Source organism: Dermochelys coriacea, chromosome 2, assembly GCF_009764565.3.
Source record: "Dermochelys coriacea isolate rDerCor1 chromosome 2, rDerCor1.pri.v4, whole genome shotgun sequence".
Taxonomy (NCBI): domain Eukaryota; kingdom Metazoa; phylum Chordata; order Testudines; family Dermochelyidae; genus Dermochelys; species Dermochelys coriacea.
The window spans coordinates 7,448,416-7,475,018 of NC_050069.1; the positions used below are offsets into that span (position 1 = coordinate 7,448,416).

At 44.4% G+C, this 26,603-nt stretch overlaps 1 protein-coding gene across 11 annotated transcripts in view; it reads left to right on the forward strand.

Annotated features, from left to right (window-relative positions):
* TSNARE1 (t-SNARE domain containing 1) overlaps window positions 1–26,603 on the forward strand; it is a 688,236-nt gene that overhangs the window by 87,631 nt on the left and 574,002 nt on the right. For 3 of the 11 annotated variants that reach the window (XM_043507264.1, XM_043507259.1, XM_043507263.1), the window contains one exon: window positions 24,769–24,864. The exons of the other annotated variants lie outside the window; for them this stretch is intronic. The gene's annotated coding sequence lies outside the window, so the exon portion shown is untranslated. The remainder of the gene's footprint in view (window positions 1–24,768; window positions 24,865–26,603) is intronic. 11 annotated transcript variants of the gene reach the window in all.

Genomic DNA, 26,603 nt, shown 5'->3' on the forward strand with positions numbered 1-26,603 from the left:
TGATGAGAGAGAGGTGATAAGAGAAATTTGACTTCCGAGACAACACATGAAGCAATACGATTTCACAGATCCAATATTCTATTCTAGACCCCGCCACAGTTGGTGGCTTTTGTTACAGTTTCCAAAGTAATATCTCTCTCCAAACGTATGAAACATTGGCCAGCATCCTAGATGCCTCACAGTTTGGGTTCAGACCAGGGTTCTGCACAGAGATGGTTCTAGTGGCACCAAAACAATGACGTCTTTGTGGTCATGAACACAAAACTCCAAGCTTGTACTGCTGGGCTTCTCTGCAGCCTCTGACACAGTGATCCACATTCTTACAACTATAATACCCACCTGCTGAAGTGAAGAAACAGATTGACAAAGCCAGAAGAGTACCCAGAAATCACTTACTACAGAACAGGCCCAACAAAGAAAATAACAGAACGCCACTAGCCATCACCTTCAGCCCCCAACTAAAACCTCTCCAATGCATCATCAAGGATCTACAACCTATCCTGAAGGATGACCCATCACTCTCACAGATCTTGGGAGACAGGCCAGTCCTTGCTTACAGACAGCCTCCCAACCTGAAGCAAATACTCACCAGCAACCACACAACAGAACCACTAACCCAGGAACCTATCCTTGCAACAAAGCCCATTGCCAACTGTGTTCACATATCTATTCAGGGGACACCATCATAGGGCCTAATCCCATCAGCTACACTATCAGAGGCTCGTTCACCTGCGCATCTACCAATGTGATATATGCCATCATGTGCCAGCAATGCCCCTCTGCCATGTACATTGGTCAAACTGGACAGTCTCTACATAAAAGAATAAATGGACACAAATCATACGTCAAGAATTATAACATTCAAAAACCAGTCGGAGAACACTTCAGTCTCTCCAGTCACACGATTACAGACCTGAGACCTGGCTATCCTTTAATAAAAAAAAAACTTCAAAAACAGACTCCATCGAGAGACTGCTGAATTGGAATTAATTTGCAAACTGGATACAATTAACTTAGGCTTGAATAGAGACTGGGAATGGATGTGTCATTACACAAAGTAAAACTATTTCCCCATGTTATTTCTCCCCCCACCCCACCCCCACTGTTCCTCAGACGTTCTTGTTAACTGCTGGAAATGGCCCACCTTGATTATCACCACAAAAGGTTTTCCTCCTTTTTCCCCCCCCTCTCCTTCCTGCTGGTAATAGCTCATCTTAAGTGATCACTCTCCTTACAGTGTGTATGATAAAACCCATTGTTTCATGTTCTCTGTGTGCGTGTGCGTGTGCGTGTGCGTGTGCGTGTGCGTGTGCGTGTGCGTGTGCGTGTGTGTATAAATCTCCCCACTGTATTTTCCACTGAATGCATCTGATGAAGTGAGCTGTAGCTCACGAAAGCGTATGCTCAAATAAATTTGTTAGTCTCTAAGGTGCCACAAGTACTCCTTTTCTTTTTTGCAAATACAGACTAACACGGCTGCTACTGTGAAAAGTGGACCACAGTGTATTACGAACACGCTTACATGACACAGCAGGAGTAGAGGGCCCAGCAGTACAGTGGCATTCATTCCTTTTTGGCAGAACTCTTGAGTGGTGATGGGTAACTGCGCTTCCTCTCCAGGGGTGTTCCCCTGCTGGGATCCTTCCTACCCCCACTTCTCTTTAATATCAACATAATACCACTATCAGAGGAGTAGCTGTGTTAGTCTGTATCCACAAAAACAATGAGGAGTCCGGTGGCACCTTAAAGACTAACAGATTCATTCAGGCATAAGCTTTCGTGGGTAAAAAACCCACATCTTCAGATGTATGGAGTGGAAATTACAGATGCAGACATAAATATATTGACACATAGAGAAGGGAGTTACCTTAGAAGTGGGGAACCAGGGTTGACAGAGCCAATTCAATCAGGGTTGATATGGTCCACTCCCAATAATTGATGAGGAGGTGTCAATACCAAGGGAGGGAAAGACCCCTGGGAGAGATCCTCTGGGCTCAGCTACCAGCAGGATGTGGATGACATTCACTGTCTACCTCAACTGATGCAACCACCACCACGACTAGGTCATCAGAATGCTTACAGGATGACGAGCTGCTGGTGCAAGAGGAACCCAGGCATGACTGGTTGGAAAGGGGAAATACATTGATGAGTTGGCCATCTCCACCTCCTATCGAAGGCTCACATCCCGCATTCGTCAAAGTGGTCAAAGTCTTGGGGTCCTGCCTGACTCATAAGAACGGCCATACTGGGTCAGACCAAAAGTCCATCTAGCTCAGTATCCTGTCTTCTGACAGTGGCCAATGCCAGGTGCCCCACAGGGAATGAACAGGTAATCAAGTGATCCATCCCCTGTCACTCATTCCCAGCTTCTGGCAAACAGAGGCTAGGAACACTCACTAAGCTTGGATGACAAGGTAGCATCTGTTTCCCAAAATGCCTTTTTACCTCCAGCGTGCTAGAAAACTCCCAGATGAAGACCTGCTCACAGTGATCCCGGCATTCGTCACCTCCAGGCCGAATTACTGTAACTCGTCTCTGAGGCTGAATGTGTTCACAAGCTCCAGATGGTACAGAATGTGGCTTCCCACCTTCTCCTTGACTCAGGCTCCCATGAGCAAACCTGGCTCATGCTCAAGTCCCTCCACTGCCTCCCAATCAGCTTCTGATGCTGGTTTAAGGTCTTGGTCCTAATCTTCGGAGCAATTAATAAATCAAGCCCCAACTAAATCAAAGATTGAATTTTGATCTATGAACTACAGTGACAGCTGTGCTCCTTTGGGGCGGTGCAGATCACTAAGCCCAGCATGAAGCATGTGAGAGCTGAGCAGAGTATTCTCGTTCATGGGAATCCAGCTATGGAACAGTCTTCTAGAGGAGATCAGGAGAACCCAGCGTCTGGCCAGCCATAGGGAACATTGCAAGCCCTTCCTCTTTAAGAAACCCTTTCCACCATAAATGATGCACAAACCATGAACACCCCCTACCATTCCCCCCAGCTCCCTACCCTGAACAGAGTTTTGACACCAAAAAGGGAGATGTGCCAGAGACTCAGAAGCGGCTAGGGACTTCGCTATTGTTTTTATGTGGTAGGTGCTCAAATGCCATGGTGATAGATGGCAGTATAGAACCCTATACAGATAGATAAGATAGGTATTGGACTATGCCAGGTCCAGCAGGTAGAAATGAGCCACACGCTCTCCTGCCCCTGCATTTGTCCTGTAAAACTCACCTTGAGATCCAAGAGTTAAATAGGGGTCTTCAAAGGGCATGTCTTCACCACATAGTTAGCTGTTGCCCCTAACGTAAGTTCCATCCAGACACAAAACCCTTTAACTTGAGTGTGTGGTGGTGCTTGAACTCAAGCTGGCCAATCCGCCGGGTTATAGGCTCTAGTTCGAATTAGCACAACTCCTCAGCTGCTAACACAACCACTCTGTGTAACTTCAGTGGGGTTGTGCAGTGCAACTGCTCTCACTTGAACTTGGCCTAACTCGAGTTAATTCGACTGTCGATGATTTGTGAGCTCTGCGATGAAGACATAGCCCAAGGATTTTGGTAAAACAGATTATCCTCTCAGATGCACCCATACAATCCTATTGTCTTCAAATTCTGTCACCAGTTACATGTTTGCAAACCATATTGTTTTCGGGTGTAACAGTGGGCAGAATTGCGACTTGAATTTATTTAAGAATTCAGCGGCTGATTCTGGAGGCAGAATAGAATCCAATTCACTCTCCCATTGCTGTCTTGATGTCTACAAATGAGCCCCTTCTCAGAGAGCATTATAACTGCTGGTCCATTGTGCTGCAGTTGGAAGTGTTGTCCTTACCTCTGAGCAGAAATCAGAGGAGCAGCCGTGTTAGTCTGTATTCGCAAAAAGAAAAGGAGTACTTGTGGCACCTTAGAGACTAACAAATTTATTTGAGCATAAGCTTTCGTGAGCTACGGCTCACTTCATCGGATGCATTCGGTGGAAAATACAGTGAGGAGATTTATATATACACACACACAGAGAGAACATGAAACAATGGGTTTTATCATACACACTATAAGGAGAGTGATCACTTAAGATGAGCTATTACCAGCAGGAAGGGTAGGGGGGAAGGAGGATAACCTTTTATGGTGATAATCAAAGTGGACCAATTCCAGCGGTTAACAAGAACGTCTGAGGAACAGTGGGGGCTGGGGTCGGAGGGAGAAATAACATGGGGAAATAGTTTTACTTTGTGTAATGACCCATCCACTCCCAGTCTTTATTCAAACCTAAATTAATTGTATCCAGTTTGCAAATTAATTCCAATTCAGCAGTCTCTCGTTGGAGTCTGTTTTTGAAGTTTTTTTTATTAAAGGATAGCCAGGTCTCAGGTCTGTAATTGTGTGACTGGAGAGACTGAAGTGTTCTCCGACTGGTTTTTGAATATTATAATTCTTGACGTATGATTTGTGTCCATTTATTCTTTTATGTAGAGACTGTCCAGTTTGACCAATGTACATGACAGAGGGGCATTGCTGGCACATGATGGCATATATCACATTGGTAGATGCGCAGGTGAACGAGCCTCTGATAGTGTGGCTGATGGGATTAGGCCCTATGATGGTATCCCCTGAATAGATATGTGGACACAGTTGGCAACAGGCTTTGTTGCAAGGATAGGTTCCTGGGTTAGTGGTTCTGTTGTGTGGTTGCTGGTGAGTATTTGCTTCAGGTTGGGAGGCTGTCTGTAAGCAAGGACTGGCCTGTCTCCCAAGATCTGTGAGAGTGATGGGTCATCCTTCAGGATAGGCTGTAGATCCTTGATGATGCGTAGGAGAGGTTTTAGTTGGGGGCTGAAGGTGATGGCTAGTGGCGTTCTATTATTTTCTTTGTTGGGCCTGTTCTGTAGTAGGTGACTTCTGGGTACTCTTCTGGCTCTGTCAATCTGTTTCTTGACTTCAGCAGGTGGGTATTGTAGTTGTAAGAATGCATGATAGAAATCTTGTAGGTGTTTCTCTCTGTCTGAGGGGTTGGAGCAAATGCGGTTATATCATAGAGCTTGGCTGTAGCCTTCTAAGTCGAGCCTTCTGCTTTCTGTTATGGGAGATGTGTTCCCGTTCACCCAGCTTTTTGGTTTGCCTCCTGGCCATAAAGCTGCTGCTTGTTGACTCAGGGTTCCTTTCTAAATGTTTTCCTGCAAAATAGCTCTGTGCCCTATATGTAAATGTAACGATTCTATTAGCATAGTCTGAAGATGCATATTAAACCAAACAGCCCTAATCCGTTTTTAAACATCAAGGTTCATTACCAAGTCTATCCTTGCTGTGAGAGAATGCAGCCTTTAGCTGGTAGTGGATTAGAGTAGCTGCTCTGCATAAATACACTGAGTGAAATTTGAAATTTAATTAACCCCTTAGCTGTTGGACTCTTAGCTGCCATTATGTTCCATTGACTTGATCGCACATTCAGTGTATTGTTAAGACATACCTGCAACTTGTAGCAGCTGTGGTGTTGCCTGGTCATATCCGGCACCCGTTCTTCCTTTTCCAGCTGTAGAGGAACCGCAGTATGAGTGGGGGTTGGGGAACTGTGATGAAGCAGGCTGCTGATCCTTCAAGTGGCAGTTTTGCAGCTTAGAGTGCAGAGGACAGAAGAGAGGAAAACATTCTGTGTGCCGAGGGAGATGATGTGCGCTAGTTAAATAGTTGAAGATGCGTGCTCCAATTCTCCACCTGGTTTAAACTGATTGCTTGCTTGAGTCAGGAATGTCTGCCTCCTACACTTCTCGCCAGACACTGACTAGGTGCGTGATGTTGTTTCGTTTCTTTTCCCTTCCACTCGCATATCACGACTTGGCCACTGTCAGACTGTAAACAAATATTATAGCAATTGCATATAGAAAAACTTTTCTTAAAAATGCTATTAAGCATTCAAAATCCAGTGTTCAGAAGTTAGGAAATACGACTGAGTTGGTAAGTTTCCTGATGGTGGGGTATCTTAAAATGCGTCTGTAGTTAGGATGTAATCTAAATTATGTCAAGGGAGCCTAGAACATGTTTGTATAAAACTATATGCACACGTGAACCGGAGCTAGCATTGAAATACAGAGTTTGGGGGTGGTTTTGTGTTTCAGATCCACAAGCGAGTTCCCAAGGACAGTTCCCTTCTGGTAAGAAGCTCTGCTCTCTATGTCAGACAACATTGATGTGATGGGATTTTTTGCCTGTTCTTAGACCCTGCTTAGAGGCTCCAGGCTTCTTTTCAGCCTCTGGCTAGTAGGTGTCATTTCACAGAACCATAGAAATGGAGGCCCTCTTAGGGACCTCAAGAAACCTGCACTGAGGCAGGACCAAGAAAACTTAGACCATCCATGATGGGTGTTTGTCTAACCTGTTCTTAAAACCCCCCAATGATAGAGATTTCACTACCTCCTTAGCTAACCTGTTCCAGTAAGTAACTGTCCTTATAGTTACAAAGTTTTCCCTAATATCAAATCTAAATCTCACTTGCTGCAGATTAAGTTGATTACTCCTTGTCCTGCCTTCAGCAGACAATGGAGAACAATTGATTGCCATCCACTTTATAACAGCCCTTAACGTATTTGAAGGGATGTGTTCAGAGATTCCGAGATTCCAAGGCAAGATGGAACCATTGTGATAATCTAGGCCGGACGTCTGTATAACTCAGGCAAGAGAATTTATGCAAAATGATTCCTAGAGCATATCAAACATCCAAGCTTGATTTAAAAATTGCCCGTGATGGAGAATTTACTGTGATCCTGGGTAAATTATTCCAGTGGTTAATTACCGTCACTGTTAAAAATATACAGCTTATTTCCAATCTGAATTTCTCCATCTTCAGCTTCTAGCCAGTGGATCATGTTACACCTTTCTCTACTAGACTGAAAAGCCCATTCTTAAATATTTGCTCCCCATGTGGGTACTTATGGATTCTAAGTACTTCTTCACACAATACACAATACTGGAACTCATTGCCAGGGGATGTTATGAAGGCCAAAACTATATGTGAGTTCAAAAATAATTAGATAACATCATGGAGGATAGGTCCATCAATGGCTGTTAGCGAAGATGGTCAGAGATGCAATCCCATGCTTTGGGTGTCCCTAAGCCTCTGACTGACAAATGCTGGAACTGAACAATAAGGGGATGGATCTTTTGAAAAATGTCCTTTTCTGTTCCTTTCCTTTGAAGCATCTGGTATTGGCCACTGTTAGAAGACATTTCAGTAGTGGTTGCACTAGTGCCAATGTAAGAGGTAATATAACCTCTCTACCATAGTCACCAACTCTGTGGGTGCTCCGGGGCTGGAAAAAAATAGTGGATGGTCAACACCCACTGGCAGCCCCGTTGCTCAGCACCTCCCCCCACCCCCGGTGCTTCCTGCCCACCGGCAGCCCTGCTGATTGGCTCCTCCTTCTCCCTCCCAGCACATCCCATCTGCCACGATCATCTGTTCCGTGTTGTGCAGGAGGCACTCGGGGAGGGGAAGGAGCGGGAGCAGGAAGAGGTGGGGTGGGTTGGGGACTTGGAGGAAGGGATGGGGCCTGGGGTGGAGTGAGGGTCGAGTACCCCCAGGGATCTGAGTAAGTCGATGCTTATGCGTTCTACTCAAGATTCTCCTGTTTATGCAACCAAGAATTGCATTAAGCTTTTTGGCCATGGCATCTCACTAGGAGCTCATGTTCAGCTGATTATCCCCTACGACCACCAAATCTTTTTCAGAGTCACTGCTTTCCAGAATAGAGTCCCTTATCCAGTATACATGGCATACATTCTTGGTTCCTAGATGTATACGTTTACATTTAGTCATATTAAAACACATATTGTTTGTTTCACCCAGCTTACCAAGAAATGTAGATCACTCTGTCAGTGACCTGTCCCTCCCCCAATTTTTGTGATGTTTGCGTTTTTTATCAGTTGTGATTTTATGTTTTCTTCCAGGTCATTGATAAAAATGTTAAATTGCGTAGGGGTAAGAACCGATCCCTGTGAACCCCACTGGAAACAACCATTCACAATTGCATTTTGAGACCTATTATCAGGTCCCCACTCAATCGTCATCTCTCAGTACTAAATATGCCCAGATTTTTTAACCTTTTCTCACAGGTCAGGTTTTCTAAACCTTTTTTCATTCTTGTTCTCTTTTGGACTCTCTCCAATTTGCCATATCTTTCTTAAAGTGTGACACCCACTGTGGGACCCACTACTTTAGCTTTCAGCACTGCCGAGCAGAGCGGAATAGTTACCTTGCATGTCTTATCTACCACGCTTCTTTTAATACACCACAGAAATATTTGTTAGTCTCTAAGGTGCCACAAGTACTCCTTTTCTTTTCACAGAAACATATTAACCCTTTTCTCAACTGCATCACATTGTTGGATCATATTCAATTTTTGATCAACTATAACCCCCAGATCCTTTTCAACAGTACTACTCCCTTGCCAGTTATTCTCCATTTTTTTAATTGTGCATTTGATTTTTCCTTCCGAAGTGTCGTACTTTCCACTTGTCTTTATTGAATTTCATCTTGTTTGTTTCAGACCAGTTCTCTAATTTGTCAAGGTTGATTTGAATTCTGTTCCTGTCCTCCAAAGTATTTGCAACCCCTCCTAGCTTGGTGTAACCGGGAAATTTTATAAGCATTCTCTCTACTCCATCATCAAAATCATTAGTGAAAATATTGTATAGTACTGGACCCAGGACAGACCGCTGGAGGATCTCACTAGATACATCCTCCCAGTTTGGCAGCGGACCATTGAGAACTACTCTTTGAGTATGGCTTATTAACCAGTTGTGCATCCACTTTATAGTAATTTAATCTAGACCTCATTTGCCTAGTTTGCTTATGAGAATGTTAGACTATACCAGAAGCCTTACTAAAATAAAGATATCACATCTACTGCTTTCCCCCCATCCACTAGATTAGTAGCCCGGTCAGATAATTTTTTTTCCTCTAATAGTTTTGTGGGAATTTTCTTGACAAGAAAATGTAGGAAGCCCTAAATAGTAACCATTAGCATGTAGGGTAGTGTCCCTGTCCAGAGGAGGTGGAGAGTGTGATGGCTTTTTTTGGATATTTTTGTTTGTATATTGTCTGGCCAATGGGAATTGTTAACTCTTTTTGATTTTAATGCTGCCAGCTGGCAGGCTTACTTTATGAGTGTTTTGGTTCTTGGGGCTGCTGGCTTAAGTTTCAATTAGGGCACTTCAAGCTTCCGTAAGGGTGTCCTTTTCTTTAAAACTTGGTTAAAATGTTTTATTTTGAAATTGACGTGCAATGCCTAGCCAGTGGGGTGAATTAAGGACAAAGAAACCCTGATGGGAACAGCAGTCAGAGTTTTCCCCCATGGTTTTTAATTTATTTGTTTTTAAATCTTGATCTTCACAGTTCTTAAGTCAGCCCTACTGGAAGCTTGGAATTAATTTTTCCTTATCCCATCAGTCTCGTTCATGTTTTGGTTTGTCACCACAATTGACTGATCCCTGGGAACCTCCCCTTTCCTTACCTCTGCTCCTCTCTCGTGCTTGTCCATCATTGGGGCCAAGTTTGGAGCTTGGCTCCACAGGATAATGGGGTTTCAAATCACATGACAAATGGTTAGGAAGCTGGTGTGCAGTGAACTCTGGTTGTACACATACTGTAATTGACTCCCAGTTACATTGTGCTGCCTGTCTGTTGTATCTATCTGTTGTCTCATTTTCTGCTTGTACCAGAAGCTGTTTGTGGCATGCACTCTGAGTGTGTGTGTGTGTGTGTGTGTGTGTGTGTGTGTGTGTGTGTGTGTACGAACGCGTGTGCAGTGCAGTGGAGACCTAATCCCTGACTGGGGCCTCTAGGTGCTACCATAATACAAATAAGAAACAATTTTCTATGCCCAGTGTATATGTAGGGTATGGCTCCTAAATCAAAGCTCTGATCTCAAGAGTGCACCTTGGTGTGGTTCACATCTGCTCACTGTGTGCCTGTCTGCTAATCCGAGGAAAGCCAGTGTTTATTGCACGGCTGTCTACCGTAACTCCAAAGGAGTGAACGGGATTCTCTTCTGCCTAGTGCACAGCATCATCATCTCAGTTCCAGCTGTGACTTCGTTTGCTGTTGGCTGTGATGTATGGGTACAGGAAGAAGAGCCTGATTTTCGGCTTTTGGGCCAAGTGGCAATGAAATAGATACATCTTGTTTTGATTTGCCAAAGGAGAGAATTTTAATATAGAAGTGAGGGAGGGACAAATTACTATGAAACAAGGATATGTCCTTTTGGATTCTTTTTCCTGACCACGACTGCACTGAACCTGGGAAAGCCAGAACTAGCCCCAATTCAACAAACGGTGTGTGTGTGTGTGTGTGTGTGTGTGTGTGTGTGTGTGTGTGTGTGTGTAAAAGTCCCATGGGATTTCAGGATGTGCTTACAATTAAGCATGTGCTTTAGGTTCTTTAACGAATCGGGATCTCTATGTCTTTGAAATTTTGTCTCTTCCCTGCTTTTACTCCCCCTTGGACACCTTTACTCCCTATTGGAGTGGGCACCTCAAAGTTTCTTCTATTGGCCTTCTTTTTGAGTACTGGACTCTGTATTTTGTTCTTCTTCTTCAGTCGGGTTCCATCTTGGTTCTGGGGTGGGTATGGCTGGGCTAGAGGTAAGGCTACTGCCACCTTTTCCAGTCCAGGACACACTCATTGACACACAGGGTCATTTTGCTGGTTTCACATTATTTTCAGGACAATGCAATGGTCCTGGGCATGGGATTTCCTGTATAGACTTGGCAGAGTCTTACTAAATTTGTGTTGGGTTGTGGCCTACCTGGCTTATACCAATAGTTTAATCCTTGCTGGATCCCAGTAATTCCCAGTCCTGGGGATAAAGTCCCAGAACAAGGACTCTGTGGTGGCTTAGATTCCTGCTTGAACAATGTGTGCAGAGTATTAATCCATGAAGATATGAAATACACAGGTTCCTTGGGTTACCTCTGACATAGGTAGCCCTCTTGTTGTTCCCACAGGGTCCGGAGGAGACCAAGCCTGTGTTTCTGGTGTGGTTTACCTGAGAATTTTGGATAGACCTGTCCTTGGGGACAAATGGCTGTTGCAATTCCTTTTGTGTATGGAGGTGTCTGAAGGAGAGCTCGGGGCAACTTTGCGTCACTGTGAGCATATTTCAGCTCACATGCTCCTGGAGAAGAGGTTTGAAAGGGGCACCGCAGGTACTATATGTTCCTGGGCTGGGGGAGAGTTCAAATAACACGGGAAGCTGGTAAAGCTTACCCTTGGCCGTGTGTGAGTATTTTGAAAATAATATCTAATAGAACCCCGCACAGTGTCATTCCAGTGGGATCATGCTCTATTGTCCTAGAGAGATGGGAGTCTTTGCTTTTGGTTATAGGTTTTATGGTGGAGGAGACCTGTGAAAATGTCTGTTTTGCTGTGTAGAGAGGCTGAATATTCATGAGAAATGCTTCTTGCCATGCTGTGTGGGAAAGAAGGCAGGCTTAAGTTTGCTGAATTTCAGAAGTGTGCACACACTTGTGAATATCTGGCTCCCAATAACATGCTCTTGAATATTTTTCAGAGTTTATTTTTTGGTAATGTGTGTGTGAACTTCAAAAATACATTATTTGGCTTATAAACCTTAGCTCTGGAGTGGAGCATTTATGTATGTAAAAAACCCACACGACTACACCACACCTGCTAACATATGAAGTGGATATACAGGGATATGTGGAAAGTAAACAAGACATACACTTTTAAATACCACTGAAATCCATGGGACTAGGAGAAATTTTGGGGTAATAGGCTCCAAATTGATGGCTCTGGAATCTGAAATCCTCTTTCTTTCTACAGAACAGGTTCAACATCGTCAATACTTTGTAGGGAAAAATAGGGACAATTGGCATTTGCCATGGGAAAAATACTATTGTCGTAAAACGTTAGTACATCACTAAAGGAAATCCTGCCACTGAGCTTTTGCAGAAGCTATTGTATTTACTACCATGTTAATATACTGTAATGAAGCTGTATTAAAATAGTATAGTGAAGTTATAGTGACTGACCACGGTATTTGTGTAGAAACTCTGCTATTATTTTCCAACAGTCAAACACACAATAGTGTGTGAAGGTGTCGTGTAATATTGGCTATAGTCCACAGTACTATCCCATTTACCATAGTTTGCTGAGGCATGTGCTATAAGCACACTGTAATTAGTAAAAAGAAAAGGAGTACTTGTGGCACCTTAGAGACTAACAAATTTATTTGAGCATAAGCTTTCGTGAGCTACAGCTCACTTCATCGGATGCATGTGGAAATTTTCCACTGCATGCATCCAATGAAGTGAGCTGTAGCTCACGAAAGCTTATGCTCAGATAAATTTGTTAGTCTCTAAGGTGCCACAAGTACTCCTTTTCTTTTTGCGAATACAGACTAACGCAGCTGCTACTCTGAAAACTGTAATTAGTGTAACTTACACTGTAATGGTCTGTCCTGAAACCTACAGTTAGAAACATAGGCTGTGATAGAAACTCCACGGAAGTCAAGGGAAAGACTTACACTGATTTCCAATGGGCTTTACTTTGGACACGTAAAGCAGTGCCACTGTCATGCAGCCCTTACTCCTGTGTGTAGTATCTTTTAAACGGGAAGATATGGTTTTTAAAGACTGTTTTATTTGCTGTGCTTTTACTTTAGTTTCTAGAATAAAATGTCTCATCATAATCATACTGTGGGGTGTAGTATTTGAGTTATAAGACATTGCACTGTATAAAATTTATCTTAATTGACTAGTAGTAATGGCAACTTTTCCCAGTGGGTATTTTTCTGCTGTAGGATGCTGGTCTCTATGGGGCTGATCTGACCTTCCTTACTTTAGGAAAATTCCCACAGCCTATAATAGCATAAGGAGTAGCCTGTTAATTCGTCCTCCTTTTTAGACCAGTGATCAAGCTGCTATAAGTGACTGTTCTGAATGTCACCTTGTCATTTGTTCTTATTTAAATAGGATCATGAAGAAACCCCATATTCTTTAGTGTCTCCAAAATATGCTTTACAAATAAAAGACAAGGTCCATGCTCCACAGGTCCTCCATTTTGATTTTATATGTGACACAAGCGAGGGTGATGTGCTAGTGCAAGGGCGGTGGGGTGAGGAAGTAGACCCCAATTCATCAAAGCACTTAAGCGTGTGCTGAACTCTCATTGTGCCCCTAAGAACTCCCGTGCTGGGATGTCCAACCTTGGTATTACAAAGGCACATCTTTACAATTTGCCACAAATTTCAAGGCAGCACCTACTTTGCATATATGTATTTGCATAATTTTTAAATGAAAAATGTAGCAGTGCTATTTGCTTGTATGTGTATCTCCCTTGGTTCTGGGAGGAGCATTACTTATTGTTGAATGTCAGCAGCCCCAAAGCAACCTCAGAAACCTTGATCAGTTTTGCTTCCACTCTGCAGTTAAAGGGAAGGAACAGTTACAAGCCACAGTTTAGGGCTTTTGTGGGCTGCATCCAGTTTTTATATTGGTCAAAATTCACTGCCATTTGTTTCCAACTCGGTGAGAAATTCCCTGTGATTGAGGGATGTGGCTGTTACTTAGTATTTTCAGGACAGTGCTGTATGTTTGTACAGCACTTCTAGACTGCCAAGAGCTATGTAAGTGCCATGTACTAATGTTCCCATTTTACAGGTGGGGATACTGAGGCACAAACCCATGTTCCCAAAGAGAGTGCAGAGCCAGGTCTAGATAAATTCTTGGCTCCCAGCCCTGTGCTCAGAGCTCTGGAGTTTGCTGTTTCTCTGAATGCTCTGTCCAGAGGTTTCTTTGCTGATGGTATGGATGCTATTTAAGCACCAGCACTCATTAATATTTTTCTCCTCTGTCTGTGGTTAGTGCTTCCTTTTCACAAGCTTTCTCAATTTTTGAAGCCTTCCAAGGCCAAAATATGACAGAATGGTGATTCTTGGTTGAGCATTGTGTTTTTAGCCTTCTATTATGTTCTTTTGTTGTCTTCATTCAGTGGATCACAGACACCTGATGGGAAATACAAGGGGAAAAGACCAAATCAAAACTTCCATCAAATTCTGTTTTTTAATGTTCTTCCCCACATAAAAAGGTGACACATAATCAATTTTCCGGTGACCCCAGCTTTTGTGCTCAGCAGCCTTTTGCTTGGATGTCATCATTTTCTAAGTGCAGGTATCATTCTTGGACTTTAAGTGTGCTTTTGAATGTGGTTGTTTAACAATACCTCTGCAGGATAACACTTTTCATCAGAGGTTCTTGGTGCATTTGACAAACATGAATTAACTGAGTCTCCTTATCCCCTTTTGCAAAGATATGACCCCCCTTTTACAGGTAGGTGAACAGAGGGATAGGAGTTAAGTGACTTGACCAAGGTCACATTAGTGAGTGAATGGCAGAGTTAGGAAGACCCAGAAGTCCTGACTTTTCCAAGATAGCATTCCTTTGTTTGTTGCTGAATTTGAAATTGCTGCAAATTTTTGCATGTTCCCAAGTATCCTTTGCTTTTGACTCTGGCTCTTTCCTCCCCTCCTTTCTTTCACTTCTTTTCTGCCTTTTCATATTTTCCATTGTCTTCATGATGGGCTGAGAAATGGAATTACTCCTGGGGGAATTCTGCACCCTGTGGGGATGTAGAATTCATACCCTCTTCAGATTTCGTGGCTCCCCTACAGAAAAATGGGGGAGCAAAGAAATCTGGGGGGAACAGACGCTCCTTTCCCTGGCAGCCGGGGTGCGTCTGCTGGGAGCAGCCACCAGCAAAAGCAGATCACCGCGGTGGGAGGAGGAGGGAGGCTGTGTGTGTGTGTGTGTGTGTGTGTGTGTGTGTGTGTGTGTGTGTGTGAGCATCCATGGAGAGATGTTATGGGGATGGGGCTGGACACCTGCCTGCATGCGAACCAGTGAGAGAGAGGGCCTGGCTACACTTGCAGATGTAGAGCTCTTTGAGTTAAACCCACCTTCGGAGAGCGCGGAAGGGAAAGTGCTGCAGTCTGTCCACACTGACAGCTACAAGTGCACTGGCGTGGCCACATTTGCGGCACTTGCAGTGGTATTGGGAGCGGTGCCTTATGGGCAACTGTCCCACAGAGCACCTCTTCCCATTCTGGTGCTGTGGCTTGTAGGAAGAGGGTCAGGGGTGGGGGGGTATTCTGGGTCCTGTCCCAATGCCACGTTATGCATCAGTTCACATCCCAGCAATCCCTGTGCTTCCATCCACATCTGGCACCATCTTTCAATGTTTTTTGTACTGCACGCTCTGTCTTCCCTTTCGGTCTGCGGGAATGGAGCCCAAACTGCTTCAGAGTATGCTGACGAGTCTCGCCAACATGTCACTTTTGGCAGTCGAGTTATTCCTTGTGATCCAAAGTGACAGTGAGGGCTGTAACGATGATATTGACTTGAGTAACGCATATGACACGAGTTTGTGGCATTCACAGACATGCTCACCACCGTAGAACGCCGTTTTGGGGCTCGGGAAACAAGCGCTGATTGGCGGGATCACAGGGCTGGGTGGTGAAGCTACAGGTGTTAGAGGCAGCTGGTGGTAGTAAGAACCCGGATATTGGGGAAAGTGGGTTGGAGGTGATATGGGAGCACAAGGGAAAGAGTTTTGGGACAAGGGCTGCAGTGGGGGTCGGGCATGGTAGTGTTCTGCCTGCATGGCGACGAGCGTCTGGATCGAGTCCACTTGGCGCTCCATTATGCTTATCAGCCGATCCGTGCTTTGCTGCCGGAGCACCATGTTTTTGTGCCGGCGTGCCTCATTCTGCTGGCGGATCCTCCTTTCACTGTCGCACCACTCCTGCACTTTTCGATTTTCATTACTTGAGTGCTGCGTTACTTCATGCAACGTGTCTTTCTTGCTTCTATGTGTTTCAGAGTAGCAGCTGTGTTAGTCTGTATTCACAAAAAGAAAAAGAGTACTTGTGGCACCTTAGAGACTAACAAATTTATCTGAGCATAAGCTTTCATGAGCTACAGCTCACTTCATCAGATGCATACAGTGGGGAGATTTTATATACACAGAGAACATGTAACTGGGTGTTACCATACACACTGTAAGGAGAGTGATCAGGAAAGGTGAGCTATTACCAGCAGGAGAGTGGGGGGGGAGGGGACACCTTTTGTAGTGATAATCAAAGTGGGCCATTTTCAGCAGTTGACAAGAAGGTGTGAGGAACAGTAGGGGGGGAATAAACAAGGGGAAATAGTTTTACTTTGTGTAATGACACATCCACTCCAAGTCTTTATTCAAGCCTAAATTAATTGTATCCAGTTTGCAAATTAATTCTAATTCAGCCATCTCTCATTGGAGTCTGTTTTTGAAGTTTTTTTCTTGAATTGCCACTTTTAGGTCGTAATCGAGTGATCAAAGAGACTGAAGTGTTCTCCGACTGGTTTTTGAATGTTATAATTCTTGACGTCTGATTTGTGTCCATTTATTCTTTTACATAGAGACTGTCCAGTTTGACCAATGTACATGGCAGAGGGTCATTATTGGCACATGAAGGCTTCTACGTGGCCTATTTCTGATTCTTTGGAGTCTTTCGGCCGGTGATAACACAGACGGCTGAGATCTCAAGGTTGTGTCTGTAAAGGCAAAATGCAACACTTAACAGAGGCAGCATTGTTCACACCAGACAGAGCAATCATTCCCCTGTACTTAAGGGCAAGCACAGTCTAGACAATGGCATAATTTGCCCGTCCCAAAACGAGCTCATTTAACCCACAGGAGCCCCGAAATGGTGAGTAAGCACAGGATGAAGCGTGACTGATTGTTTCCCGGCTGTACTGTCCTCTGGGTTTCTGTGTCTTGGGGAGAGCCAACAGCGGCAGGGGACCCCTATACCGAACACTATCCCCGCATTTTCCACAGGAGTTCGTCCTGGAAGATATCTTGCAGCTGAGGGTGATCTGGGAAGCAAGGGAGGGTCTACTGCTGCAATGCGGATTCCGCCCTGGCCCATATGCAGCTTGCCTGTGTGCAGCAATGGTCCCCCCGCCCCTCACGGCACAGTGGCGCGGACAAGTTAGCTTTACTGGGACGAGAAACACAGTGGCTCTCTCGAGAATCCTGCACAAGCGCATTGCCCAAGTTCTGGATGAGACCTTTGAAGAGATAACTGAGGCAGATTACCATGATGTGAGAGAGCACATCAATGCCCTATTCCGCATTTAGGCATGCATGCAGCCCTATCCCTCCTCTCCCCAAGAGCCCGCATTGAATAACTTCCTTCCCAAAATAAAAGCTGCTGACCGGGAATCTCCTCTGGTGTTTGTCCTTCCCCAAGCACCGGGCGCCGCGACTGGCTACCTTCCTCTAGCTTGAGAACAGCTCCTGGCAGCATGTATCTAGAGCTTCTGGAGTGTCTTCCTCTGCCTCAGTACCCTCGCTCCCAGTTTGCTCCTCCTCCTCCTGGCCTTGTTGGACTGGGCTCTGAGGTGTCCTTGGTGGTACTCGGAGTGGAGGTGGGGTCGCCCCCAAGTATCTCATCCAGCTCTTTGTAGAAACGGCAGGTCGTGGAGGCAGCACCGGAGCAGCTGTTTGCCTTGCGGGCTTTTCAGTAGGCATTCCGCAGCTCCTTCACTTTAACCCTGCACTGCAGCGCTTCCCGGTCATGGCCCCTTTCCATCATGTCCCTTGATATCTGCCCAAAGGTATCATAATTCCTATGGCTGGAGTGCAGCTGGGACTCCCCCCCAAACACTGATGAGGTCTAGCACCTTGCCATTGCTCCATGCTGGGACTCGCCTGGCGCATGGAGGCATGGTCACCTGAAAAGATTCGCTGAGAGCACTCCACGCCTTGCTGAGCAAACAAGAAGGGGATTTTCAAAATTCCCAGAGAATTTAAAGGGTGGGTCTGATGTTTGGTCACTCGAGGGCAGGGCAGTAGAGTTCAAAGTGATGACCAGAGTGACTAGAACAGGGATTGTGGGACACTTCTGGAGGCCGATCAGAGCACACTATAGGACCAGGGCGTCCACACTGGTGCTGCGGTGCTCCGGCGGGGGCGCAGCAAATGTTATTCCACTCACCGAGGTGGAGTACCAGGAATGGACCAGCCGCAGAGTCAGAGTGCTCTACGTGCCTTGCCAGTGTGGACGGGGAGTGAGCTAGGGGCCCGCGGCTCCCTTATTGCGCTGTAACTTGCAGGTGTAGCCAAGCCCAGAGACACACTGTTGCTGCATCCCAGGCTTGGAGGTGTAGGGCTCTGTGAATCAGACTCTGACTCTGAGGCAGAACAGAAGTGTAACAACTAAGCAGGCAGGCTGCTAATGTTCCCATTGTTAGTTAATTGTTCCCATTCTTAGTGAATTAAGGCTCCTTTACCTTGCCAGAGTGGTGTAAAGGAGCCTTATTGTAAATGACAGTAATGGAATCAGAGTAGCAGCCGTGTTAGTCTGTATCCGCAAAAGAACAGGAGTACTTGTGGCACCTTGGAGACTAACACATTTATTTGAGCATCTACTAACCTAGTGGATGGGGGGAAAGACCATCATAGGGCCTAATCACATCAGCCACACTATCAGATAATGCATCCGATGAAGTGAGCTGTAGCTCACAAAAGCTTATGCTCAAATAAATTTGTTAGTCTCTAAGGTGCCACAAGTACTCCTGTTCTTTTTGCGAATACAGACTAACACGGCTGCTACTCTGAAACCTATCAGAGGCTCGTTCACCTGCGCATCTACCAATGTGGTATATTGCATCATGTGCCAGCAACGCTCCTCTGCCATGTACGTTGGCCAAACTGGACAGTCTCTACATAAAAGAATAAATGGACACAGATCAGACTTCAAGAATTATAACATTCAAAAACCAGTCGGAGAACACTTCAGTCTCTTTGGTCACTCAATTACAGACGTAAAAGTGGCAATTTTTCAACAAAAAAAAAATCTTCAAAAACAGACTCCAACAAGAGACTGCTGAATTGGAATTAATTTGCAAACTGGATACAATTAACTTAGGCTTGAATAAAGACTTGGAGTGGATGTGTCATTACACAAAGTAAAACTATTTCTCCTTGTTTGTTTCCCCCCCTACTGTTCCTCACACCTTCTTGTCAACTGCTGAAAATGGCCCACCTTGATTATCACTACAAAAGGTGTCCCCTCCCCCTCCCCCCCCACTCTCCTGCTGGTAATAGCTCACCTTTCCTGATCACTCTCCTTACAGTGTGTGTGGTAACACCCATTGTTTCATGTTCTCTGTGTATGTAAATTCTCCCCACTGTATTTTCCACTTCATGCATCTGATGAAGTGAGCTGTAGCTCACGAAAGCTTATGCTCAAATATGCACTTGCTAGTCTCTAGGGTACCACAAGTCCTCCTGTTCTTTTTAGTAATAGAATCTTCAGCTAGGAAGGTCTATTTGCTTTCTCCCATTTTTCCTGTGCCCCAGAGGCACAGTGGGGTTAGATTACAGATCAGGATTTATTTACTTATTCATTTAAAAAAATGCAGGACAATGGTGAGCAAAACTCTATGACTTTCATGTGTGAAAGTCTGAGCAATTTAAAGTGACATTCGACTTTACAGAACATCAAACACCAAAATAAAAATAATATAATTTAAGTGAAAATCCAAGATTATAACGGGAATGCAGGGTATTGGTTACCAAGTGTTTGTAACTTAACTTTCATGTGTTTAGGAAATGCTGAACAGTTATTGTGAGATTTTTTTGTATGGTATTTTAAATAAATTACCAAAGTAAGTGAAACTGGTGTCATTATATTGCATTATTTTGACAAATAAAATGTGCAGAATTTTGGATTTTTTGGTGCAGAATTCCCCCAGGAGTATTGAGTGCCTGGCTGTAAATGGAGTGAACCAGAACGTGAATTCTTCCCATTAATATGCCTCTGTATTTGGTAACTCCATTCCATGTTCTTTTGTAATTTCTCTTTTAATTTTAAAGAACTCTTTCATTTGAAGACTTTCTGATTCAGACAATATTGATGTGAGTGTCTAATATCTGCTGAATGAACTTAATTCTTTTTATAGGCAAGACCTTGCAAAGTCCTTCCTATTTTCCTCACTGAATATGTATAAAACTTTAATATTAGTTCAATGAGTCTTGCAATGTAGTTTTATTTAAAGATGGGAGTCTTTTCTTTCTGTTTTTGGGAAGGAGGTAAGGGAGAACTGTAGGGTGAGGGGATGGGGGCCAGGAATTAACAGATCACAAGAAATGTAGATGGTATAAATTGTTCAGAACACACAATAGAAATTCTGACTCTTTTCTCTATCTACTTATATGGCCTTTGTAAATGTTAATGATTCATCAGAACAATTCCCCTAGGAGATGTGGTCTTTATTATCCCCATTTTACAGATGGGGAACTGAGACAGTATGATTAAGGCTCCGATTGATTCATCTATAAACACATGCTTATGCCTCACTGAAATGAGTGGTGTTGAGCACAAGCTCATCGATATTGCTGATCAAGGCCTGAGTGATTTGGCCCAGGTCACGCAGGACATGTCTGGCAAAGCCAGGAACTGAATCCTGGTTTGCTGAGCTCCTCTGCTTTAACCACAAAAACTTTCCTACTTCTTGTTTTCCCTTAAACTGTGTAGAGACTTGTATTTAGAGCACACTCTGCTAAGTACATAGTCCTGAGAAAAAAGAATGAGGAGTACTTGTGGCACCTTAGAGACTAACAAATTCAGTGCTCTACCAAACACTGAGGATGAAAACACCAGTGGACCCTGCAGTTGATGGTAGGCTTGAGCCAAAGCCCTCTAATCTGGATCCCTTTGAATTTGGGAGTGCGGGGTGGTCAGTGTTGAATTCCCGGATTCAAACTCACTGCTTCCGTTTTGGTTCTAAGTTTCCTCCCAAACCAAAAAGGGTCTGTGTTGCAAGTTCCCCCTCTTCCCAAAATGTTGTGTCATGATCTGTTTGCCAGTTGACCATCAGACTGCTACCTTTACCCCAAGGGTGGCTGCATTTCAGTGGCAACCTTATTCCAGCCCATGTATCGCAATAATGATTTTTGCTTCTGTGGTTCCTCTCATCATAGAATCTCAAGCTGCTTTGCTATAAGGTAGGTCAGTATTATTCCCATGTGTTTTATAGATGGGGAAACTGAGGTACAGAATGTAAGAGATTTTTTCCAAGGCCTCATGTGTTAGTTATGAGGCTATCCTATCCCTATATACTGTATAAACCACTTTGAGATCTGTTGGGCTCAAGACCCTCTGTAATGTAAAGAGGCATAACTTTCAGTGAACTTATTTGTTCTTTGGAATTAGGGTTGGCAAGTTTTTAATAATTTCAGCAGATAATATTAATGTTTATTTTACAGCATTTTAAATCGATTACATTTTTGCAGTTGCAGGACATTTTTGGGGAAGGTCAGGCAATGAGGGAATCTAACAATAATTATGTAATGGTTGTATACCAAAAGATTCAAAAATTGTCATCACATGTCAAAATATACAAAATAAATATCCTTGACTCATACTCCACTACGTTCTCAAGCAGCATTTTCCCTTCTTTGCCTGGCTGTGCATTCCGGTTATTATCAATGGAAATATTTTATTAATCCGTTTGGGTGTGCGTGTGGTGAAATTTATGTTTACTAACATTTACCAATAAAATCCAATCCTTCCAGCGGGTGAAGTGATAAGCACAAGATGAAAAATTACCCCAAATGCAATGATTAAAGTTAACTCTCCTCTCGGCGTTTTGATTTTTTTATTATTTTGAAAAATGCTCATTTATAGTTGCCCATAAGAGTTCCATATGTCTCTGTTTGTTAGGACCAGTGGAGCTATGCTGAAAGAACAGCTGCATCAGTCCCATTTTAGCTCACAAGCACTGCTGTCTAATTCATTGCCATTACAAAAAGGCTTCTAAAATTATTTTGAACAGTTAACCCCAGAGCTGTCTGCTTCTATTATGTTCATGTCGAAAGTGCCCTCATATTTTGTGAATAGGCTGCCATTAAATTCAGCATCTCCCGCCACTCCCTCCCTTCCGACACCTCATATCCTCTCCTGTCTCACTTGCATATTGCTGGCTTCTTAATAGAAGTAAGGCAGCAGTTTTCTTTCTCTGGAGATCACAAGTGAAATATCAGCAAATAACCCCATTTATGGTGTTTATCATCCCTGGAGGAGAAGCTTTCTTGGATAATTTCTTATAGAAACTGGGTAAACCTTAACCTCCATGATGTTTAGGAGAGCACTTTTTGCTTTTCATGTCTGAAGGCAGTGGTTGTGTACAGAGGTTTAGGATTGATTAAAATGTTGATCTATGTCTTGCAGCGCAGTGATCTCCTTGGGGGAATTGGTGGAATACCCCATTGCTGGGGTATTCCATGTCTGCTGGATGAAGCACTGTAGGAAACACCATAGGAAACAATCCTGAACTGTCAATGCGGAACGGGATGCATGTGTTGAAATGGATGTGATCGGGTCAGGCCAGATGGCTTCAGGAGAGTGATAGAAGGGAGATATATTAGCCCCAGGTTAAGTAGGTCCCTTTTCCCTGGGTAAGGTAACAGGGAAGGTTCTGGAACAATCAGGAACCTTCTGGAAACAATTAAGACAGACAGGCTGATTAGAACACCTGCAGCCAATCAAGAAGTTGCTAGAATCAATTAAGGCAGGCTAATCAGGACACCTAGGTTTAAAAAGGAGCTCACTTCAGTTTGTGGCATACGTGTGAGGAGCTGGGAGCAAGAGGCACTAGGAGCTGAGAGTGAGAACGCGGACTGTTGGGAGGACTGAGGAGTACAAGCATTATCAGACAGGAGGAAGGTCCTATGGTGAGGATAAAGAAGGTGTTGGGAGGAGGCCATGAGGAAGTAGCCCAGGGAGTTGTAGCTGTCGCACAGCTGTTGCAGGAGGCTCTCTAGATAGCTGCATTCCACAGGGCCCTGGGCTGGAACCTGGAGTAGAGGGCGGGCCCGGGTTCCCCGCAAACCTCCCAACTTCTGGTCAGACACAGGAGAAGTTGACCTGGACTGTGGATTCACGAAAACGGCCAAACTGAGGGCTGCCGTGAATCTCCGAGGTGAGCAAATATGCCAATAAGCGCAAGACCCACCAAGGTAGAGGAGGAACTTTGTCACACAGACTAGAGTCAAACCATTAGTTTCTCTCTGATTTGGATGATTTTTTCCCTCCCCCCATTCTTGTAATGACAGAACAAACCTGATTAATGCTCCTTTGGTCTCTTGTGTCATGGTCCAGAGGGGGAGATTTGGATTATCCTGCTGTAGAGTTGACAGATCAGCTATTGAAGAGCTGGGCATGGGGAAAGTATTATTATTTGTATTACTGTAATGCAGTTACAGATGCCCCATGCTGCCTAAAATAATTTCCATTTATTATCCATTAATCTCCTATGGCTCCCAGGTAGGAGCCAACTCAAGCCCTACTGTAATAGACGTCTGTGTAAAAATCCTGACTCCTTAGCTTTAAGAGTGCATTTTCCCAGGCGGTGTTTGTGCCTCTTCCCAGGCGGTGTTTGCTGGGAGGAAATAAACATGTCAAGATCTGATTTTTCAAAGCAGTGGCTCACTAGGAGGTGTTAGTGCGCCCACCGGTTTACGGACAAGGAAAGAAGACAGCCATTGTTGCAATACGAACGATTACTCAGCAGACGTAGTGCATAATGGTCGGAACAGAGCAAATTGAGGCAGAACTCCTTGGTTCCAGGCTGGACCCCTGACTATCCTGGGCAAGTCACTTAGCCGCTTTCTGCCTCAGTTTCCCCCCTCTCATATGGGGATAATACCTGCCACGCAGGGTTATTATGAGGATTAGTTAATGTTTAGAGCTTCCTGAAACTGTGAAGCCCCATGTAAAAGCAGTGTCTATTACTTCTCTCACCCATTGTCTGGGGTGGGGTTGGGGCGGGGGGGGGGGGAAGCAGCAGCAGCAGTGCCAGGGCAGAAGGCATCACTCTTTACAAGAGACGTCATGGGGCTCTTCCTGCTCTCTGTGTGTTTTTTTTTTCTGCTCCGTCCCTCCCTCTGTCTGCCTTCAGCTTTGTATCCACTGTCAAAGCATGAATAGGTCCCAGCGAGGAAAGAAAATGGAACTGTTTTGGGATCAGTGTCTCCTGGGAGAGAACTAAAGAGACAGTAGTGGAAACAGCAGTAGGAGTCCATTATAACAGTAATAAAAGGGAAAGGGGGTTCTACATGTCTCTTGAGGAAATGAGGATCTGACCCTAGCAGAATCCACCTGGATTGTTCCCTGCCTGTCCTGAAATTCCCTTCCTCAGTGAGCTCATCATGATCCTAGTTTTGTTTGACAGCATAGAGTTTTTGCTGGGCAATCTTTGTCTTTTGTATTTAATGGACTTATGCTTATCAGCCCATCCTTCCATTTTCCTGCCTGCATTGTAGGGTGACTTTTGCTGTGGCTGGAGTGTCGCGTCAGTTAGGGCTGGAGCTGAGAATGGGGAAAAGGGTTAAAAGCAAGAATCTGTTGTAAGTCAGACGCTCAAGATCGAAGATGAGCAAGTGGGAGCTGTCAAACTCATGGTCCGACTACTGCAATGTTATGTGTCAGACAGGGGCCCAGATTGGATGCTGCACATGTAGCCATACCCCTCTGTAGCATGCCCACCTGTGCAATGCCATGCCAAGGGGCGGGGAGGGATATTGTGATCATCTTATGTCCTTGGCCCCTGTGTCTTCTCTGCCCCCCCAAATATAATAAAGCAAACCTTTGAAGTGCACTTCAAGATATGGTTCTCTCCTCAACTCTTTTCCCCTTCTTTCTATATTATTTGTAGTTCTTACAGTCCTTCATTTACATTTAGTTGAGAGTGGTGGTAGGAGACCCACTGTGAATGAGACCATACTCAATATACATGGAAACAGGTAGAAGGGTAAGTATCTCTTGCTTGACAGGAAACCAGCTTTTCAACTTTTTTGGTGACCAGTCCCCCCAGACACAGACTTTTAAGAACATATTTTCAGCATATACAGAATTCTTACACAGTGTCTGTGCACATGTTTCGCAATCATATTGATGATTAGTGTGATACCAGCTTTTATTTGAAACCTGACATGGCACTCTTTGGTGAACTGGAATATAAACACCATACGCAGGAGATCCCTGTGACCTCCCTGCACCCCCTTGCCAGGTGGCATTAAGGGGTTCTTTGGGTCGCAGGAGGTAAGACGCCTATCTTCCTGTCTGGTCATTTCTGTATTATATGTCTCACAATGTATGCCTATTTTCATAGTGAGGCACAGATGAAATAAGAGAACGTGAAATGTACAAGAAAGGAAATCTACAAGATGAAAGAAACAGTCGGGCGGGGGAAGGCTGAGGGGGTCCTGTTTATGAATAAAGTCAAAGGATTGTACTGGTATATCTTAAGGAGCAAAGAAACAAACTGAGTCCTTCACCTAGGACACAAGCTGACAGCATATCTGTCTCATGAAAGGAGAGTCACAGCTGTAAAACACTGCAACAATTTTGGGTGAGGATTACTACAAGAGATGAGCGTATCTAGTTAATTAAGTGTAGGCTCTAGAATGCGTGTTATGATTTTGTTTCCTATGTGACCGTTTGTTTCCAATATTTCTACTTGCTGTTACTTGAATCTCTGTGCTTTGTTAGATAAATTTGTGTGTGATTTCGCTGTAAATGTATTGAGGTGCTGTGTGTTCAGTGGAGCAGTGGTCTGAGGAGGAACTGGTAAGCCCTGTTTCTTGAGAAGCCGAGAATCTGTGAATATGGCAAGGGTCCAGTGGAACAGGGTTGGACAGTTCAGGGAGACACTTGAGAGGGTTGGATTATGCCTATAGCTAACCTGTAGACAGTGGGACCTCCGGGCCCAGAGGGGAGTGCTTGTTTTGCCTGTGGGTGGTGGAGTTGGGGAGCTGACCTCTGCCAGGGACATACTAGCCTCCCAGGTTGTAGCAAAGTGCTTCACATCCCTAGGTACTTCTGGCAAGCATCAGAGGTCGTGGTCCATGATGAGGGCTACTATCATTATCATCAAAAAGAAAAGAGTACGTGTGGCACCTTAGAGACTAACAAATTTATTAGAGCATAAGCTTTCGTGAGCTACAGCTCACGAAAGCTTATGCTCTAATAAATTTGTTAGTCTCTAAGGTGCCACACGTACTCTTTTCTTTTTGCGAATACAGACTAACACGGCTGCTACTCTGAAACCTATCATTATCATCATAATCATCCTATTACATCTCTGTTGTTTAGGGCAGTGACGAAGCTCCTCCACTCCTGTCTGTTTCTGGCAAGTCTTGCAATGGTTCCCCAGCTGTGCCCAAGGATTTCATCTCGGCTTCCACAGCTCTTCGCCATGCTGCTTTTGGGCAGTCTCATTTTTGCTTGCTTCAGGTGTCCATCTTATTGCTAATGTGGTTATGGAATCAGTTTCCATCCAAAGAACATGGCCAGTCCATCTCCAATGCTTCCTGGCAATGATGGTGCTCATATCCTCTTGGCTGCACTGTGTCAAGAGATCTTGTTTTGAGATTGTTCTGGGCCAAAAGATATGGAGGATTTTTCTGAGGGAGGTTATATGGAATGAAGACAGTTGGGACATGTCAGACTTTCTCATTCCTCAGCATTCTGCACTACAAAGTAATATTG